The 20,783-nt window shown below is 41.7% G+C and overlaps 1 pseudogene; it reads left to right on the forward strand.

Annotated features, from left to right (window-relative positions):
- The window catches only part of LOC116974878, a 193,607-nt pseudogene that overhangs the window by 142,517 nt on the left and 30,307 nt on the right, over positions 1–20,783 (forward strand).

The raw sequence follows: 20,783 nt of genomic DNA on the forward strand, positions 1-20,783 counted from the left end.
GACCTGAAAATAGTAAGATTGAAGAAACTAGAACTTCCATGTGACCTTGATAGTATGAGGGTGGGAGCGGTGGGCACGTAATCGCTCATCGTTACTCCTCATAAAATCAAGATCAAACTTCAAACTGGTAAGTTCTCATATAATCTTACTATTTTACTTCGGAGTCACGTGAGTGACTACGTGAAGATTTCAAAGCTCTGTGATATTACGCCGGTTACGAATCCAGGCGTCACACACTGAATGGATTGACCATGGATGCGTGTAATCATTAAAGCATTCAGACATTACGTAGTTAAGTAAGGACACTGATGCTTTAAATGAAAGAAAAGTTTTTAAAAACTAGTTTCCCCTCCCAACCTTGGGGGTAAACTAAGGGACAGAACTTAAAATGGTACGTGCAAACACCCCCAGTCCGGTAATAGGTTTGTTATAAAACCGGTGGACCGTTATTTCATTCGTGCAGGCACTAGGATGTTGTCAAGAGGCACGTCCATTGCTCTTGCTGCCGACGTAGATGCAGCCCTGGTGGAGTGAGATTTAACCATATGAACGTTCACTCTGTTACCGCCATTACCCCCTTTGACCATCTGGAGATGGTTTATGTTGACACCTTCTGGTCTGTTCTGAGCCTCTGTGGTTCTCCGTAACTCTCAGATAGTGGTGTTAGTATGTTACCACACACACAACCGTAGGATATGCCAAGAACTGGATCTCCATCCCTGGCATTCCTGGCCTGCTATGTTTATATCAGGTTCCTGATTACGAATGTTATGTTGTTCATATTGGTGGTCATGTGGTCCAACCGTAGCTTTTGCAGTGTCTGGACTCTTTGTCAGCATACTACCTTCAGGGTTAGTTATAGGCGGTCCCCACTGTCAAGGTAGGGTTAGTACCACGCTCACATCCCATGTGTCCGTGTACCTTGGTCTTAGAGGTATTAGATTGTAAATTCTCTTCATGAATTTTGTTGTAAAGGGGTGCGTTCCTATCGACCCGTGCCCTGCTTGCAGCATCAGATAGGAGGAAAGTGCGCCTCTGGCACTATTGATTGCACTATAACTTTGTTTATAGTTATAGTACAGAGTTGATAGGAAACTCCAAGACATCTGTTATCCGAACTGTGTTGTATTTGTTCGGACAGTCCTATGCCTTGAAATGGCCTCCTTAGAATCTGTAGACCAACAAGTTAATACGTTCGTGTAGTGGATGATTACTCCCTGTAACTGGGTTCACTAGGAGGTCCCTGCTCTTGGGTACAGCCATAACTGGCTGGACTATAGTTCCCAAAATTTTTGGGGACCAGGCTTGAGTAGGCCAATCTGGCACTACCAATATGCCTGTGGCTTAGTCTTGCTTGATTTTGGTCAAGCATCGGTTTGTGAGACAAATTTGCGGAAAGCATGCATAAACAATCCTCCCCAATTGAGGGAGAAAGCATCCACTGCCTTTGTTTCTGGATCCTGCTTGCAGGACACATATTTGGGTAACTGATGGTTTAGTCTAGATGCAAATAGATCAAAATCTGGTATGCCAAATCGTGTAGTTATTTCGTTAAGTACTGTCTGATTCAACATCCATTCTGTGTTGTTATTAAACATCTGTGATCCAGCATCTGTCACCGTGTTATATCTTCTACCTCGTAGATTTCCCAAATATTCCTCTTGATACACCAGTGCCAAATGAGGTTCGACAATCTATCGTAAGATACAGATTTTACACCACCCTTGTTAGTGGATATGTGCCACCGCAGTGGTGTTATCAATCTGAATTTGAACAAGCACCGGTTGCATATTAATACAGAACCCCTTGAGTCCAAATTGTGCCCCCAACAATTCTGGGTAATTGATTCCATGTGTTGTGGAATTACAGACTCCTGCTCATTCCATCTGCCCCCACAGCTCTAGACTGTGTTAGTGGCTCCCCATCCTTAGCCGCTAGCATAGGTCTGAAGAACCCTCGATGGCTTTCAAGCAAATTTACTTTGAGCTTTCTCACGTTCGTTATCCACCGTAGTTATTCAACAAAGGCCTCTGCTGGCAATCCATAGTTTTGCCAATTTTGCCTGCATGGAATCTGAGTGTTCGTTCCTTTGCTCGCTGTAATTCTGGTAATGCAAAGGCCCGTACGTACTGCTGGAAATGCGGCTACTATTTGCCAATTACACTCGCTGTTTGCCTGATAGATGGCTAGTATTTGACTATCAGGTCATAGCAGGCTTGATTAATATAGTCGTTTGCCCCTAGGCAAAGTCACCAACATATTTACTGTTTTTGATAGTAAATTCTAGGTAATCAATTACCCTTGTAGGTGTCAATTTTGATTTAACTGGATGGATGAGGTAACCAATTCTATCAAACAGGGTTTTGGTTTGCTTTGACTGATGCTTCTGCCAATTCTTGGTGACTCCAAAATGAAATTGTCCAAATATGCCATTACTATGTGGTTCTGAGACCTTTGTAGACCCAGAATTGGTTTCCTTAGTTTTGTCAATAGCCTAGGAGCTGATGTCAACCCATTTGGCAGATCCATACCATCCAGTTAAACTTCAAATATCTCCTGTTCTTAGTGAATAGACACCGAATAGTATGCATCTTTGAGGTCGATGCATGCCATGTGACCATTTTATAGGAAGCTCCTATAAAACAGTAGTTAAACGGTAACAAAATTACTGTTTCTAAAAGTCTATACTGCACAAATGAGTTACACCTGGATGAAGTGACATCCTCCATCTGTCACATGTCCTGAATGGCAATCCTGCCCAAAATACTGGGCCTGCCTCGAAGACAATTCCAGTCCGAGTTCCAAGTCTGCCTGGAACCTGTGTATGTTGTGCAGTAAAATTATCACGTTATTATCTGTTTTTTAAAAAACCCGTTCTGAAATTTCTTGTTCTTGTCATTTTGAACAAGAACACAAGAGTAAATTACCAACATGTAACTGCTCCACAATCCCTTGTTTCTGTAAACCCAGCCCCACCTACCTCCATGGCTATCGGTGGTCTTGTGGTAAGCCCAAAGGCCCCTGATGCGGATTCCTTTTCTCTCCTTGATTGGGAGTAGGACTGGTAAGGAGTGTGGATTCCATGTTTCTCCCGACCTCTGCTTGGGTCTGGTCTGAAACCTCATCATACTGAGCCTGCCTTGTAGGACAATTCTGGCCATTATTTTGAGTCTGCCTTGAAAGACGACTCTGATCATATTTCCGTGCCCAGCTTTCAAGCTACCACCGGATTCAGTGAACCGCTTACCCCGTATGGAGGTGTGGGGTGTGTTGTCGCCTACTGATGATTTGCTTATCGTCGTGTTCATACTTTAAATTCGAGATCAGTTACCTACTGATCATTCACACTCCCCTCCACTGAGAGTGAGGTTCGTAGGAGCCCTGAAAACAGGTGCTGCCGCAGGCCCCTGAGGATACCATTGCCGACATGGCCCTTCCAGTGGACCTAAATGAGATTCTAGCTTTGGTCAGACTGAAATGGACCATGAATGCTCCTCTCCTTAGAGCAGGAGACATTTGTGCAGCCCTGAAAACAGGTGCTGCTGCCTGCGGGTTCTCCATAATACCCGGGCTGTCAAGAGCTAGATTCCATCCAGGGAAGCACCCAGTGGAACCTGGTTGATTGCAGAAGCACTTATTTTCTGTTTGTTTGTATGGAAGCTTATTATTCCTTTTATGTAAAGCATTTTGGTGTTGACTTAGTGCAATATAAGTAAAACTTACTTACTTACTTCCTTTCTTCGGCTTGTCCCTGGGAAGGTTCCCCCCCCCCTCTTCTTGTACTCTGATTCAGAGTGGTTTCTTCCACATGTAGTTCCCCCTCCAATGAGGAAGACATTGGGCTGCCCCATGTGCGAGGCTCCCGGCACCGGCACTGCTGTAGGCCGTGCTGATACTGCTCCTTCCTTGGAGCAGATCATTGTTGGAGCAACTTCTCCATAAGTTGCTCCATGTGGGAGAAGTCGTCCTCAGACCCTCTCTGTTGAGGGAGGGTATCCCTCTTCCCCGGACTCATCTGAGTCAACGGGTTTGTTTAGACTTGCGGGTGGCATTACGTCCCGCAGGACAACCACGGAGCTCCTGCTCCTGCGCAAAGTCTCCTGCCGATTCTGCTGTCGGCGCTAATGTCGGGAACAAGACCGCCGCCCGCTATTTGGAAAGCTGCGATCTTCGGCAGCCGACATCCCCGCGGGCCGTCTCCTCGACATCATGGGCTCTGAGAAAAAACTTCAAGCCCGAAAGAACGCAGGTAAGTGATTCAACTTCCCTTACCTGCTCATCCCGACGGCCTGGGAGGCTCAGTGCCTGCCAGTCCGTCGTGCGTGTTGCGTTCAGACGTAATGACGCGCATGCAGACGGACGGCCCTTCTTCACGTAGTCACTCACGTGACTCCGAAGTAAAGTTCATAGTTAAGTTGATGTTTGTCATGTTCAAAAGCCTGATTTAGTTTTAGTTTATTTAGTTTAGAGATACAATGCAGAAACAGGCCCTTCGGCCCACCGAGACCGCACCGACCAGTGATCCCGCACATTAACACTATCCTACACACACTATTTACACGTTCTCCATGCCAATTAACCTACATGCCTGTACGTCTTTGGAGTGTGGGAGGAAACTGAAGATCTCGGAGAAAAACCATGCGTTCACGGGGAGAACGTACAAACTCCCTACAGACATCTCCCGTAGTCAGGATCGAACCCGGGTCTCCGGCGCTGCAAGCGCTTAAGGCAGCAATCCTACCGCTGCGTCACCGTGGCTGGTGGGAAGAGGCTATTCCTAAACCTGGAGGTTACTGATTTCAGCATCCTATACCCTCTTCCTGAGGGCAGGAGTGAAATGAGAGCATGGCCAGGATGGTGTGCATCTTTGATGATACTGGCAGCCTTTTTAAGGCATTGCTTCCTATTGATCCCTTCCATGGCAGGAAAGCAGTACCTGTGATGGACTGGCAGTGTTTATCACTTTTTGTAATCTCCTTTGTTCTTGTGCGTTCAAGTTGCCGAACCAGGCCTTGGTGCAACCAGTCAATATGCTTTCTATCTGAAACCTGTAGAAGTTCAAGAGAGTATTCTTCGACATGCTGAATCTTCTCAATCTTCCAAGGAACAGACTGTGCAAACTAAGACATGAATTTAAAATAAAATAAAAATAAACTTACCATTCTAATGAGGGTGTTGCTCCCTCATTTAAATGGTCCTTTATTGAAGATCTAATGCTAAACTGTTGCATTAATCTCTAAAGACCAGAAAATGTTGATTCTTTCATCTTCCTTATTAAGTGATGTGGAAGGGCTATTTCAGTGACACACTGTGGTACACTCCCTGCCATGCATTACATAATTACAGCCCAATGACATAGGTGGATACTGAAGATAAATCCTTAATGTCAAAAGAAATGTCAAAGACTAATGGGCATAGTTTTAAGAAGAGAGGGGCAAAGTTTAAAGAAGCTGTGCAGGCATTGTCCACCAGTTTTTTACACAGAGGGTGGTGGGTGCTTGGAATGCACTGCTGGGGGGAGGGGAGGGGTGGTAGAGGCAGATATATTGTGGCAAACAAGAGGTTTTTAGATTGGCACGTGGATATGGAGAGAATAGGAGGATATGGATCATGAGCAGGTAGATAATATTGGTTTATCTTGGCTTCATATTTGGCACAGTGGGCCCGGCCCGTTCCTTTGCTGTTCTGTGTTCTATATCTAGCTGCCATACTTGAGTTGTTTCATCTCTTCTAGTGCCACAAATTAGTGGCAAAAATGTGTCCCATCGCTGGTCAATTGGCTTGGTATGTGTAAATTGTCCCGAGAGACTAGGGAACAGAAGGCAGAGGAGCCAATGGAGGGAAATTTGGCTTTTGCTTGTTGTGGCCTTGTAGCGGCAGCTCAGGATGGTGAAGTGAAATAAGCCCCTGACCAAACAATTTTGTAGTCTTGAGTTGACAGAAAGATTCCTCACCTTCAGAGTGAAGAATTTGTGTAATGAAATTCATAAAGAATTTGTTGAAGTCCCTCCACACAAAGGCCTGGTTACCAGTACCATGGTTGAAAAATTGGCTGATAAACAGAAAGCAGAGAGTAGTTGTGGTCTACATGGGTGTGCCTTTTTCAAGTATCTCGTGATATAAATTTAATACAATGCTATTTTCGTGACTGCTGCTTAATTTGAAAATTACTGCCTTCAAGGTAGTCTGTTCAGTTAAGAAAGACACCAATTGCTGGCGTAACTCAGTGGGACAGGCAGCATCTCAGGAGAAAGGAGAGTAAAGGGCCTGTCCCACTCGAGTGATCCCGTACGAGTTGACGTGAAGTTCGAGCAAAGGCGTACGCTGTCAAGACGCTGTGTACGGCGTCAAGACGCTGCGTATGGCGTCGAGACGCTGTGCACGCCCGTCGTGGCGGTGCGTACGTCCTCAATGTGGCTGCGGGCCGGCAGGCCGTTGCCACGCGGAATTTGTGGACAGTGTCAGTTTTTCGGAGCGATGTCGGGACCAGCTCCGCACAACTCCATACAGCTCCGGCGATCAAAGTGGGACCGACCCTGCGAGGCCGTACGGCTAAAGCGACCACGTTAGGTCGTGCTTGCCGCATGCAGTCGCATGCTCGTGGGACAGGCCCTTAATTGTTCTGCCTTCTCTGGGTGATGGTGCTTACTACCACATTAAGCTTGGAATGCTGAAGCTTACAGGTCATAGAGAGCCAGTGGTTGTCGACTATTGCTTAAGGATAGATGCAGAGTGCTGGACTAACTCAGCCTGTCAGTCAGCAATGCTGCAGAAAACGTGTGGGTGACATTCTAGGTTGGGACCCTTCTTCAGACTGAAAGTAGGGGGTGGAGGTGATGGGGAGCTGGAGACAAAAAAAGATAAGGGCAGCCACAAATGACCTCAAGCAGGTACTAGGTGGAGGGAAGGGGAGTGTAGGTAGAAGTTACATAAAATTGGAGAATTAGAAAACTTCCACTTACATTCTCCTCCCACATTCCTAGCCAACAAAGGGCTTGCAAGGCACTGCCCTGCCTGAGGTCATTTGTGGCCGGCTTTGATTGGTCCTGGTCTTTTCTCGCCTCCAGCTCTTCACCCCAATCCCGAAACGTCACCCATCCTTTTTCTCCAGAGATGCTACCTGATTCACAGAGTTACTCCAGCACTTTGTGTCTATCCTTGGTATAAACCAGCATCTGTAGTTCTCTGTTAATACATTGTTTAAGGATCATTTTCACAAGATGATGCTGGCTACCTCAATGCTACCAATAGAAACTAGAATCCCTAGGTCTTGAATAAGCTTAGAATGTTGGGGTGAAAATCAATACCTGCAGATGCCGGAAGTCTGAAATAAGAACAGAAAATGCTGAAAAAACTCAACAGGTCAGGCAGCATCCGCGGAAAGAGATTCTGTGTTTACATTTAACATTGAAGACATTTCAGAACTAGGAAAAAAAAGGAAAAGCAAGTTTAACTTGCAGAGAGTATGGGTAGGGGTGTGAAATGAATTGTGATGGGTTAATGACTGGTTGGTGGTAATACAGAGACCTAGTGGTGTAAAATATTACAAAAAATAGCGAGATTAAACTTTCCCAACTGGTTAGGCTGCACTGATAGAGGAAAAACTAAAACAATATTACAGATGGTTGACTGGCATAAGAAATCACCTATTTTGATCTGACAGTTTCTTGAACTGTGCAGAAGGGGAATTTCCCTGCACCTAGGTACATGTGACAATAAAGTACCATGACAGAAAGCAATTAGCTTCTCGTTTGGGAAACCTGAGCTTTCTAACGCCTGAGTGAGTTCATGACTGATTTAAATTTATAACTATGTATATCTGCAAATAGTTAAGTTCATTTATTCCTATCTGTAAATAACTGGTATAATTTAATGGAGATAAATAGTTTTGTATGGGCTATCTTATTTATAGGCGAGGTAGTACAGTATATTCTCAGTAATAGTGCACCACGTACTGGGAACCACATAATGTGCGCCACGTACTGTGCCCCACGTACAGTGAGCGTGTTCCAATAAGGAGGATAGTATTAAGATTGCAAAAAAACATGAGCTGGTTGAATGGACAGTTGAATGGTGGATGATATTTAATATAAAAGATTATAAGATTATTTAATATATAAGAAACATATAAGATTATGAAGGACTTGGACAGGCTAGAGGCAGGAAACATGTTACCGATGTTGGGGGAGTCCAGAACCAGGGTCCACAGTTTAAGAATAAGGAGTCAGCCATTTAGAACGCAGACGAGGAAACACTTTTTCTCACAGAGAGTGGTGAGTCTGTGGAATTCTCTGCCTCAGAGGACGGTGGAGGCAGGTTCTCTGGATGCTTTCAAGAGAGAGCTAGATAGGGCTCTTAAAGATAACGGAGTCAGGGGATATGGGGAGAAGGCAGGAACTGATTGGGGATGATCAGCCATGATCACATTAAATGGCGGTGCTGACTCGAAAGGCCGAATGGCCTACTCCTGCACCTATTGTCTATTGTCTATTGTCTAATACAGTAACATGTGAGATGATCCAATTTGCCAGAGAGAATTGGAGAGACAATGTAAACTAAATGGCAAAGTATTTAGCGTTGGAAAGTCCTAGAAATTGATAAAGTGAATGGGATCTTCAATGCATAATTAGAGGCATGAAATGCAAAGGCAGGTTGAAGTGTCTGTTCTTCAACACAAGATGTATATCCAATTCTGTTCACTGCACTTCAGGAATGATCTGAAAGTTTTAGAACGTGCAGGAAAGATTGATTCTAGGAATGAAGCATCTCAACTACACGGTGAGAATTGAGAGCCTGAGGTGGTTCTACTTGAACAAAGAAAGTTGAGAGGAGATTTGATAAAGATATACATGATATATTAGGGAGGCTGTGCTTATTTGCTAATGATTCAAGGATGCAAAATACAGACTAAACATATTGGGGAGAGGACATATGGATGAAACAAAGAAAAATATTTTTATTCAGTATATTTGTAATCTGAAATTCAATACCAGTAGGTATTATGCACCAAAGTTGATCAGTGTCTTCAGAACTGAATTGAATAGTGTTAATAATTTGTAAGCCTTTGTGGAACAAGCTGGATAATGGAATGGACAGGGCTGTTCAACTTGGAGCAGGCGTAGGCTAGATGGGTTGAATGGCTACTTCTCTGTTGTAACAATTGAATGGCCTGAAAAGTTGGGTACGGGGAGTTTTGAGGGCAATAGTTTTCTATTGCATTATTCAACGTCCTAGTGTTGCTCAGCGTCTAATGGTTGATTTCAAGATGATTCGTGCCAACAAGCAAGAGTCTCACACCTGGCCTGGATAGTGAGCAATAATCCCATGGTTACCCAATTGGGGCCATTGCAAGTTGAAGCAAGATCATTTTATGTCATTCCTTTCATGTAGAGAGATGGAGAAGCTGCTTATACTGTAATATCATTCTCTATCTAGTTGTTTTAAAAAATAGCTCAGAAATCACAGTCAATTATGATTGTGATTGGCTTTGTTACTTGTCTCTGAGGAATGACGAGATTAACATTTTGGGTACAATAGGGATAAATGATGGGAGATTTTAACATTGAACTTTGCTGTGTCTAACCAGTTTGGACTACAACAGAATTACCCCAAGGACTCACTGCACATGTGTTCATCAATTGCCGTCTTTGCTGACAACATCATGGAATGAGTTGGGATTTGCAGCAAGCTAATAGTCTGCGAAGTTTCAACGATTCAATTCACTGATTCAATTATACTTTATTGTCACATACTGTATACCTAGGTACAGTGAAATTATTGCATTCAATCCGGTAAAATCATACAGCAGACTTTACCTAGGCAGTGTACAAAGAGTTTCACATTTCTGACACCAACAAAGTTTCAAAAGTTCTTAGTACAGTCTTATCTTCTTGCAGCGCCAGACCAGGCCTGCTGTCGTACGTGGTCGCAGACAGCCCGCCCGGTCCCCCTTAGATCTCGGCTGCTCTCTGCCAGGTCTATCTTTGCTCTCAGTGGGCCGCTGGTCATTGGGTTCCACGGCACATCCCGGGAGTGCCGACGTTCATTCTCACTTGCTTGACATAAAAGTCCTAATTCTCCTATTTCTGGCAATATTGTGAATGCTTGAAATGTGTGAATAATCATCCTCTTGTCTGAAAGTCTAAAATCCGTGACTTTCTATTGTGGCTTTGTTTAAAAACAAGCAAACACTTGTTAGTTCATATGTGTAGTTAGCATGCGGTTTATATCATTACCCTTACTGCAGATATCTACCATTGACAATGTGTGCTTCATTTAATAGGTACATTGATGTTATAGAGCAAGCACTCAGTGTGGGAGACAATGTTTTAATATTGTTCCTGTTTAAATTATTGATCCTATGCTGGATCCTTTACTTGGAAGGCACACTATTAAGAGGGGGAGGTAACATTAGATTTAATCGATGCATTTTAATAAGTGTGTCTACAGTTTATATTCAGATGAAATGCAAGAGCAGAAACATAATTCAGCTGATAATTATTTTTAAAGGTTCATTAGAATTGGAGATAAAGAATGTCCATTCCATCCGAGTTTCCATTTGATTCTATACATCATATTGGCTAATCCCCATTATAAACCTGAAACACAAGCACAGACCACTCTGATTAACTTCACAGTCACCCGCGGTGGATTAGAAGACCAGATACTTGTAGATGTGGTCAACTTTGAAAGGCCTGATCAGGAACTACTGAAGGTAATTGCTTGGTGCATCCAATAACAAAGTAATTATAGAGTTGCTTAAGATGCTTCGGTCAGGCAGCATCTGTTTAGAAAGGATCGTTAATGATAATATTTTTCTCTTTAATAGTTACAGAGTATGAATGGAACCCTTTTTTTGAATAACTTTCATTTTTAAATTTGCAACAAATATCAAAAACAATCCAATGAGTTTATGCTTTCCAGTTGATTTCATTCCTATCTTGACTTTTTCATCACATACATAAATAGAAATTTCTGTCAAAATAAATACATCAAAAAGCAATGTATTAAAATTTGATAAATTGTATCAAAGCAGTGCATTATATCACGTTTGAAGGAATTATCACAGATTACTATAATTTCAGGTTATATTGTGGATGTATTTCCAGGGACAATATTTTACCATAATCTGTTGTAGAATGTAATGTGTCATAATGGATCCAAATTAATATGATGATAGAAGATTGTGTGAGTGATATTAAGTCAACTGAGTGAGTTGGAATTTTGAAAGTGTTTGCATAAACTTGATAGCAGATTTTCCAAACTGCACAGTGGATGTATTGACCATTAAACATAAAGTACAGAACAGGAGCTTGTCCCTTCAGCCCACATCTGTGCCCACATGGTGCTAAGATAAGCTAATGTTCTATGTACACATGATCCATATATTTCCATTCCCTATATATCCATATTCTTATTTATAGGCCTATCGATCACCCCTATCAGATCTGCCTCCACCACCATTTTATTTAATAGTGAATAGTGAAGACTTGCAGCACAATAACAAGTCATCTGTGCTAATGTTTATGCTGTGCACGCATCACCTTTCATCCCTCAATGAGCCATTTGAACTAGTAGATACAAAGAACTGCAGATGCTGGTTTACACAAAATGACACAAAGCGATGGACCAACTCAGTGAGCCAGGCAACATCCCTGGAGAACATGGATAGGTGATGTTTCGGTTTGGATCCTTTCTTTAGACTTTTTAAACTGTTTAAAATTCCTTTATGCAGTTTACACTTGCAGTTATCTATTATAGGCACCTTCATGATTTACCAGTGTCTGGATTTTTAAGAAAAATCTAAATTCCAAACTGGATGCATTCATTAGTTTTTATATTTAGAACCCCTAGTTTGGGTTTTCTCATGAATATATTGTTACATCTTAAATAAAATGGAAAATTCAAGAGATCCTCCACAGGGCAAGCTGCATCTGTGGAGAGAGAAACAGAGTTCTATTGCTTGGTCACTTTTTGTTAAAATTGATGGAAGGTCAATGACCTGAAATATTAACTCTAGTATTCTCTGTTTTCACTTTGGTTTTCCAGCATTTATGCGCTATTTATTCGTTAAATTAATGCCCCCCAAATGAACATTTGCCATAGGTGCACAACCTTTTATCCGAAGATCCAAATAACGAAAACCTCCGAATAGCGGACATTTTTTCGGTACTTGAAGAAAGGTCCTTGAAAACGTTCACCGAGGGCGGCCCGCAGAGGTGACAGCGGAACCTCCGGTCGGTCCTCGAAGAAAGGGGAACTAAATCCCCATTCATAAAAGAGAAGGTGAGGGTATATTGCGCGGGAGGGTTAATAATTGACAATATGCTGCTGCCTGCCCGCTGAATTAAAAAGTTCCCACGGTAGACTCACGATATACAGTGTTTCGTGAGTCTTGCGTGGGAACTTTTTAACTCAGCGGGGCAGGCAGCAGCAGATTGTCGCTCGCTTCAGTATCACCCCACCTACACCCCTCTGCTTCCCGGCCATGTGTGTGACCCCTTCCCTCCCCTCTCCAGCTCCCCGCCCATTGCACCGGCGCGGGGGCTTTGCACTGTCTTCACGTCGGCGATTGCAGCAGGACCGTGTCAGGACCAACGGGACACCGACCCCAGGCCCACTGCAAGCACGGAGATCCCAGAGACCCACAGCCAACAGCAGCCCAGCCCAGCCCCACTCCAACTACAGAGGAACCTGGGTTGCGGATGACGGGGCGCAGCTCGGGGCGTCGTAGGGGCCCATCGGGGAGCGGCCACTCAAAGCCACGCCGGGAGATGTAGGGCCCTGCCCCGGTCTTGATGTTGGAGCCCCCGGCGGGCGCTAGCAAGTCCGCGGCAATTTACAGCCGCGCCGGGCGTTGTAAGGCCCCCCTCCAGGTCACTCTCAACCTCTATGATGTTTGCTCTCAACCCCGTAATTCGGGCGGGAGAAGTCGCCGTTGCCGGTGCCCCGCAAAGCAGTCTCCCACCGGAGACCCGCGAGCTCCCGGTGTCACCATCCACCGGAGTCGGGTCGCAGCAGCTCGCCCCCGCAGCTCTCCACGCTCCGAAGCTGGTTAGCTCCACGGAGGTAGGTCCGTAGGTCCACAGCTCCCACCGCCACCCACCGACCCCCAGGCCCACTGCAAGCACGGAGATCCCAGAGACCCACAGCCAGCAGCAACTCCAGCCCAGCCCCGCTCCAACTCCAGAGGAACACGTAGGGGCAGAAGCTGATGGTGTGCAAGGTACGTCTTGTTCTTGGGGTGGCGGATGAGGGGGCGCAGCTAGGGCTGTGGGCAAACTGCCACTTGTCGCTGTAGCGGCCAAAGATCATAGAGGAGCTCCTCTATGATCTTTGGTAGCGGCCCATCGGGGAGCGGATTCCTCTGGAGTTGGAGGGGGAGGGGGGTATTGTGCTGTTTGATCGCCCCCTGCTATCCCAGGGACAGGGAGACACAGCGGCTTTTTAGACTGGTGGGCAATCACTTCCAAAGTTCTGCCCACACAGTCAGTACACTTCTCCTACACTGCATTTCATACAAACATTTATTCTGCAAGAAAAAACGACATTGAAGACTCAAACTCGCGATCGAGTAACTGCCGGGATCAAGGCGCAAACTCGCGACCTTGCGGATATGAGCCGAGCACTGAGCCAGCCATTAAAATCTACGCTAAAAAATTTCCATTCCGAAGACCGACAAATTCTGAATTACGAAAAGTGTCTGGTCCCAAGGCTTTCGGATAAAAGGTTGTGCACCTGTAGTCTGCATTATGCAGATAACATGTAGATTTTTATTAATTTCAAAATCTTTGCATCTTGAGAAAATTACGTTTCATTCTAGATGCAAGTTGTTTTACCTATTTTACAGATCTAGGTATCGCTATCATTCCATCGTTTACAACCCTTCCCTAATTGCCCTTGAGAAGGTTATGGTGACCAATGGGTCCATGTCCAATGGATGACATTTAATTTAAATAACTTCCAACGATGTATAGATGGGATACACTGCTGCCATACATGTCCATACCAACTTAAGTTAAAGCTGTGGGCCACAAAAACACCTAGTTATTGTAGAGCATGAATCTCCAAAGGTTCAAGACCAATGCTGGAAAGCTGCAGAAATGGCAAAATAGTTATAATATTCAGTTAGGATGATTAAATACTATAATCATAGTTTTTTTAATATATATATTAACAAGCTAGATTCCATTTATGGCATTGTTCAGTTAATGGTTCCTCCATGAGATAGGGAATTCTTAGGTCCTGGCAAAGGCTTGTTGAAGTATATTGGGTAAATACTTTTAAAAATCTAAGCTGTCATAGGCTTTAAAAAATTGCAATTTTAGCCAGAAATACATAACTTTTCAAGTGCTAATTTAAGTATCGTCACCCACTGGAAGAAGGGAGGAGTAGTGTTCCACAGGTTTCAGAGCTGGGACCACTGCTACTCACAAATTGTCTGGAGTCAAGAATACAATTTCTAAACGTGCAGATGGTACTATACTTGGGGGCTTGTAGGCAATAGTTGGCGCATATGTGGAACTCGCAAGTTCAGGGAATGGTTAAAGCGAAAAGCATTTAGGGGAATGCTGGATGCCAATGTGAGTGAAAAAGAGAAAGATGTTGAAAACTAATTGCCTTCCACCTTACATAAAATTGATTTCACATGAGGCATTGTCACCTAAAATCCTATTTCACACTAAATCTCAGTGAGCTGAGAATGATTTTCATGTTACTGGGTAAAGGGAATTCTGAAAGCTGGGTAGAGTTCAAAGGCATGGCATTCTTGTTGGTGAAGGGCAAGGTTGGTTGGATTTGGGAAGCCTGGTTGACAAGAGATATTGTGGCACTGGTCAGGGAAAGGAATGAGGTGTATGTCGGGTATTTGAGATCAGGTTAATCCCTTCAGGGGCATATATTTTGTAGGACTGTACAAGAGGGAAATCAGGAGGGTAAATAGAGGACATGAGATGACTTTGGCAGATAGGGTAAACGAGAATCTGAAGAAATTCTGCATGTATATTAAGAGCAAAAGGGTAACCAGGGAAATAATAGGTCCTTTTAAAGTTCAAAATGGTCATCTAAGTGTGGAGCCATAGAAGATAGATTGTGAAATGAACATTTCTCATTTGTATTTAACATGGAGAAGGTCAGGGATGCTAAGGAATTAAGGGAAATGAATAATTGGGACCTATCCGCATCACATCAGATGAGGCGCTAGCAGTCTTGAGACATACTATGGTGGATAATTCCACAGAGACTGATCAAGTGCATCCTAGCACAAGTTTGGGAATCTAGGAAAAAAATTACAGGGGCACTGACATAGATGTTTACATTATTTTCAGCCATGGGTGAGGTAATGGCAAACTGGTGGGTGGCTAATGCTGTGCCTTTCTTTAAGAAGGGCACCAAGGACAAGCCAGGGAATTACTGATGATGAGCCTTATGGCAGTGGTAGGAAAGCGACTGGTGAATTTATTAATTTTTAAAAAAAAAATATTTTTATTAGTAGACATATTATAAGTTACATATTATTAGTTACATATTATGGTAAAAAAACTTTTCATATACATCAGTCATACATTATTAAAATTTTCCATTATCAATTACTTCTGCTTCTAGTGTTTTTATTTTTTATAGAAAGAGAGGGTAGAAAGTTACCAAAAAAAAAACAAAAAAAAAACAACAACATAAAAACAAGGGAGGTGGAATGGGTTACCTGTAATACGTCAATGGAGATAGGTTCGTAGGTTATAAAGTATAGCTTTTCATCCAGTCCTGAGTTCAAGTTTCAGTTGGGTCCTCGTGCTGTGCCAATCTGTCCCTTCAGATAGTTAATGAATGGAGCCCAAATTTTATGGAAAAGATCTTGTTTGTCCATTAAGACAAGTCTAATTCTTTCTAAGTATAGGGTCTCCGACATTTCCGTAATCCACATTTTAATTGTGGGGGTTGTAGGGCCTTTCCAAAATTTTAATATTAATTTTTTCCCGGTTATTATACTGTAGTCGAGGAAATTTCTTTGGTTTGTTGTGAGTGTTAAGCTTTGTTCTGATATTCCAAGTATTATTAATTTTGTGTCTGGATCCAGTTTTGTATTAATAACTTCTGAAGTTATTTCAAAAATATCAGTCCGGAAATGTTTAAGTTTTATACAGTTTGCAAACGTATGTGTTAAATTAGCCTCTAGATGTAGACATTTATCACAAATAGGAGAGATTTGTGGGAAGATTCTATTTAGTTTTATTTTAGAGTAGTGTAGTCTATGTAAGACCTTGAATTATATTAAAGTATGTCTGGCATTTAATGAACATTGATGTATTTGTTGTAAACTTTCGTCCCACATATCTTTCGTTATAGGGTGACCTATTTCATTTTCCCATTTGTATCTATATGGTTCGGTCGGTGGTACCTCGTTGTTTAGTAGGGTGTTATAAATATAAGCTATTAGTTTTTCAGTATTAGGATGCTTGTTCAAACATTCATCAAGAATTTCTGATTCCCTATTCCTGTAGACTTGTGTATTAGATTTAACATAATCTCTAATTTGTAGATATCTGAAGAAATTATTTGAGTGCAGTCCATAATTCTGTTGTAACTCTTGAAATGAAAGAAAAGTACCTTTCCCATAAAGATGTCCTATATTTTTGATTCCATAATTTTTCCATTGTGTGAAACCTTTGTCCATAAAGGATGATTTGAATAAAGGATTATTTACAATGGGAAGGCAGAGTGGTATATTATTCAATTTTAAATCTTTTTTTATTTGTTTCCAAATTCGTATTCCACTATGTATTATGGGGTTTTCTTTATAGGTTTTTTTGTGCAGTTTTGTGGGGGCAAATATGATCGGTCCAATTTCAAAAGGTAGACAGTCTTCCTTTTCCATCATTAACCAATCTGGTTGTTGATCCATTTCTTCCAGTCAGAAATTCATGTTTTTAATATGGACTGCCCAAAAATAAAATAAGAAATTTGGCAAAGCCAAACCTCCATTTATCTTTGACTTACATAAGTGTTTTTTACTTATTCTATGATTCTTATAATCCCAGACAAAACTTGTAACAATGGAGTCGACTTTCTTGAAAAAAGTTTTTGGGATATATATCGGAATTAATTGAAGTAGGTACAGCAGTTGCGGTAAAAAAATCATTTTTATAGCATTAATTCTCCCAAGCATAGAAATGGGGAGTGTTTTCCAGTATTGAATATTCTTATGTAGTTTATTCAGTAAGGGTGGGAAATTTAGTTTAAATAAAGAGGTATATGTCTTAGTTACATAGATTCCTAAGTATTTAAATTTATCTTTAACTATTTTAAAAGGGGATTGTTGTATTGTATGTAAATTGAATTTTGTTATTGGCATGATTTCGCTTTTATTCCAATTCTATATCCCAAAAACTGACCAAATTGAATTATTAGATTTAATAGGTTTGGAATACTCGTTTCTAACTTTGTAATATATATTAATAAATCATCTGCATATAAGAAGATTTTATTCCTTGTGTCTCTAGTATTGTATCCAAATATTCTTGGATGGTTTCTAACGCTTTCTGCTAGGGGTTCGATTGCAAGAGCAAATAATAGTGGGGATAATGAACATCCTTGTCTACAGCCTCTAGAGAGATTACATTTAGTTGATAACATTTTGTTTGTTAATATTCTAGCTGTTGGATTAGAATATAACAATTTAACCCATGTACAGTACTTCTCTCCTAGTTGAAAATTTTCCATCACCGAAAATAAATATGGCCATTCTACCTGGTCAAATGCTTTTTCAGCATCTAACGAGATAATTGCTAGATCTGCATTAGGGATTCTATTGGAGTATATAATATTAAATAATCTTCTCAGATTATAAAATGAATACCGTTTGGGGATAAACCCTGTTTGGTCGGGATGTATTAATTTGCTGATCACTAAGCTCAATCTATTAGCTAGAATTTTTGTTAATATTTTCTGATCAGTATTTAAGAGGGCTATAGCTCTGTATGAACCTGGGTCTTCAAGATCCTTGTCTGTTTTTGGTATGAGTATGATTGTAGATTCATTTAGAGTTTCTGGGAGTTTCTGTTGAGTATAAGCGTATTTGTACATTGTCTGTAGGCGTGGGGAAAGCAAATCATAATTTTTTTAATAAAATTCAGAATTTAGACCATCGGGGCCTGCAGACTTTCCGTTTTTTAAAGATTTGATTGACTCTTCGATGTCTTTTATCGTAATTTCAGCCCCTAGCAATTCTCTCTCTTTCTGATCTAGACCCGCAAGCTTACAATTCTGTAAAAATGTTTCCATTCCCGTTGATTGTTCTGTTATTTTAGATGAATACAATTTTTGGTAGTATTGTAGAAATCTATCATTAATATCTTTAGGCAGTGTCAATGTTTCTCCCTTGTCTGTTCTAATTTTGTATATTGTTTTTCCCCCACCCAATTTGCGAAGTTGACGCGCTAATAGTTTTTGTGGTCAGGGATGCTAAGGAATTAAGGGAAATGAATAATGGTGCATTGGGACCTATCCGCATTACATCAGATGAGGCGCTGGCAGTCTTGAGACATATTATGGTGGATAATTCCACAGAGACTGATCAAGTGCATCCTAGCACAAGTTTGGGAATCTAGGAAAATAATTACAGGGGCACTGACATAGATGTTTACATTATTTTCAGCCATGGGTGAGGTAATGGCAACTGGTGGGTGGCTAATGCTGTGCCTTTCTTTAAGAAGGGCACCAAGGACAAGCCAGGGAATTACTGATGATGAGCCTTATGGCAGTGGTAGGAAAGCGACTGAAGTGAATTTTGAGACAGGATCCACCTGCATTTGGAAAGGCAAGGACTAATTAGGGATAGTAAATATAGCTTTATACTTGATAAATTGTGTCTCACAAATTTGATTGAGCTTTTTGCAGCGGTGATGAAGAAGATTAATGAGGTCAGGGCTACATGGACTTTCGCAAGGCCTTTGACAAGGTCCACAAGATAAACCTGTCTAGAAATTTAGATCACATAGGATACTGGGTGTGGATGAAAAATTGTCTTGGTGAAATAAAGAGTGGCACTCATTATATATTTGGCCAGCTAAGTTGTACAGGCCAGGCATATTGTTTATACTCCCATTAACCAACTCCTGAAAGTGTTGCATCGTTTTGATCTATCACAGAAAGATAGACAGTGTTTAGTTTAGTTTAGAGATACAGATTGACAACTGGCCCTACAACCCTCCCAAGGTAGACACAAAATGCTGGAGTGACTCAGCGGGACAGGCAGCATCTCTGGAGAGAAGGAATGGGTGCCATTTCGGATCGAGACCCTTTCAACCCACCGGATCCACACTGACCAGCAATCCACATTAACACTATCCTACAAAAACTAAAGACAATTTACATTTATGCCAAGCCAATTAATCTACATACCTATACGTCTTTGGATTGTGGGAGGAAACCGAAGATCTCGGAGAAAATCCACGTGAACGTACAAATCCGTACAGACAGCACCTGGGTCTCCGGCGCTGTAAGTGCTGTAAAGCAGCAACTCTACTGCTGAGCCATCGTGTCGTCCCCGGGTTGCATAATTAATTAGAGAAAAGTTTCAAGGATATGCTTGAAGCTTCCTTGGAAAGAAATGCAACAACCCCAGTGATGTTAGACAGAAAATGCTGGAATAACTCAGCGGTACAGGCAGCATCTCTGGAGAGAAAGAATGGGTCCCCTGTGATGTATTGGAATCTCTGGCCACTCAAAGTGGAAAAGCATTGAGAATCTCGAGTCCAGGCAACAGGAGCACACATATGTCCCAAGTAAATTGTGGAAGCAATGCACCATTGTGTAAACTATTAGCCCAACCAATAAGACACTTCCAGTCCCATCGGTGGAAGAATCTGCACATCTGCCTCATCTATCATCTCAGAACTCAGAGCCCACAAACAGGGGAGGAGAGAAGTTATCCTTGATTCTGAAGGACTATCTAAGAAAAATGTTATTCTCTGGTCTAATGTTATAAATTAGTAATAGGATTTTGAATTAATATCAATTGAGGAATTATTATGTTCCATAATAGGAACCAAAGTTTCACATTTTTAAAGTTGCAGTATACTTAAACTCCTTGCTATCTGAATTAAATAGTTTTTCTGTGTGGTTTTCATGTTGTATTAAATTACTATAGCCATAAAAGTGATTCAGCACTCAAAAAGTCATAATTGACAGTGCTATAAATCTGAAACTGCTGGACTACCATTTCTATTACTTATAAACCTACTGCTGAGATGAAAAGGTTATGTTGCAACTCAGTTTATTAGAAACAGCATCAGAGAAATCATTTCCTTTCCTAGTCTGATCTCACCAAGCAACAGAATCATTTTAAAATTGAACTGAAGTTACTTGAGGATGAACAATTGATGTGACTTTCAGCTGCAGACTACAATTTCCTGGGAGATACTTTACTGGTAGAAAATCTTGAAACCACAAAGCAAACAGCAGCTTAAATAGAAAGGGGGGTATGGAAAAGCAAATGAACACAATACTAATGGCATGTTGCTAAAGGTTTGTCCCAATTTACTTTGCAAATCTATCACTTAACTGTTTCATAGTTGTGGAATGTGAAGAATCCACCTATTTTAGGAAATGCAGCTGCCATTCAGTGTAATATAGCACAGAAACAGGCCCTTCAGATCAACCCGGCCATGCGGAACAAGATGCCCCAAAAGAGTTTACAAAAGAAGACGCTTGTTTACCTTCAATTTATACAAACAATAAAACGGTGAATTCCATCAGTGTATGTGGAATCACACTGTTCAAAAATGTTA

The sequence above is a fragment of the Amblyraja radiata genome, chromosome 7, assembly GCF_010909765.2.
Source record: "Amblyraja radiata isolate CabotCenter1 chromosome 7, sAmbRad1.1.pri, whole genome shotgun sequence".
Classification (NCBI taxonomy): domain Eukaryota; kingdom Metazoa; phylum Chordata; class Chondrichthyes; order Rajiformes; family Rajidae; genus Amblyraja; species Amblyraja radiata.